Genomic DNA, 1,208 nt, shown 5'->3' on the forward strand with positions numbered 1-1,208 from the left:
GCTGGCCAATCGTTTCCCGCAAAAAGTTTTGAAAATGGTGAAAATCTTAAGGGTGCTTATAGAATAGGGGGACCGACGCCCAGTTTTAAGATAGTGTAGCACACCCCCCTTAACGATGATGTGACAGCGCCAAACTTGGTGCCTGCACGTAACTCGAGCTGGCCAATTGTTTCCCGCAAAAAGTTTTGAAAATGGTGAAAATCTTAAGGGTGCTTATAGAATAGGGGACCGACGCCCAGTTTTAAGATAGTGTAGCTCACCCCCCTTAACGATGATGTGACAGCGCGAAACTTGGCGCCTGCACGTAACTCGAGCTGGCCAATCGTTTCCCGCAAAAAGTTTTGAAAATGGTGAAAACCTTAAGGGTGCTTATAGAATAGGGGGACCGACGCCCAGTTTTAAGATAGTGTAGAACACCCCCTTAACGATGATGTGACAGCGCCAAACTTGGTGCCTGCACGTAACTCGAGCTGGCCAATTGTTTCCCGCAAAAAGTTTTGAAAATGGTGAAAATCTTAAGGGTGCTTATAGAATAGGGGGACCGACGCCCAGTTTTAAGATAGTGTAGCTCACCCCCCTTAACGATGATGTGACAGCGCGAAACTTGGCGCCTGCACGCAATTCGAGCTGGCCAATCGTTTCCCGCAAAAAGTTTTGAAAATGGTGAAAACCTTAAGGGTGCTTATAGAATAGGGGGACCGACGCCCAGTTTTAAGATAGTGTAGAACACCCCCTTAACGATGATGTGACAGCGCCAAACTTAGCGCCTGCACGTGACTCGAGCTGGCCAATAGTTTCCTGCAAAAAGTTTTGAAAAAGTGTAAAATCCCAATTTTGCGCTCTTTAGGGTGTGGTCTTTGAGCTTCGGGTTTTCGTCAGAAAATTTCGGCAATCATCGGTCATCTTCGTGGAAATCTCTTCGTTTTCGTAACTCTGACATGGTGACGCATGTTTGGAATGCCATGGGGAGCGCTTTGGAGCAGTTTTGAAAAATCGAAATTTTCGAAATTTTTCTAAGTGTCTAAACTTGGTTGGGGGAATAGACGGTTTCGGGTTATAATGTAGGGCAGGCATCGGGAAAGACCGAAAGAGCAATTGAGCTGTATCGGTCCGTAACAGTAAGCCCTGCTCGGTAATGTGTTCTCGGGTACGAAAGGAGGGTATTTGGAGGAAAAAGGAGCAAAGTCGACTAAACTTGCTCGGTCGGT

The sequence above is a fragment of the Orbicella franksi genome, unplaced genomic scaffold, assembly GCF_964199315.1.
Source record: "Orbicella franksi unplaced genomic scaffold, jaOrbFran1.1 SCAFFOLD_568, whole genome shotgun sequence".
NCBI lineage: Eukaryota > Metazoa > Cnidaria > Anthozoa > Scleractinia > Merulinidae > Orbicella > Orbicella franksi.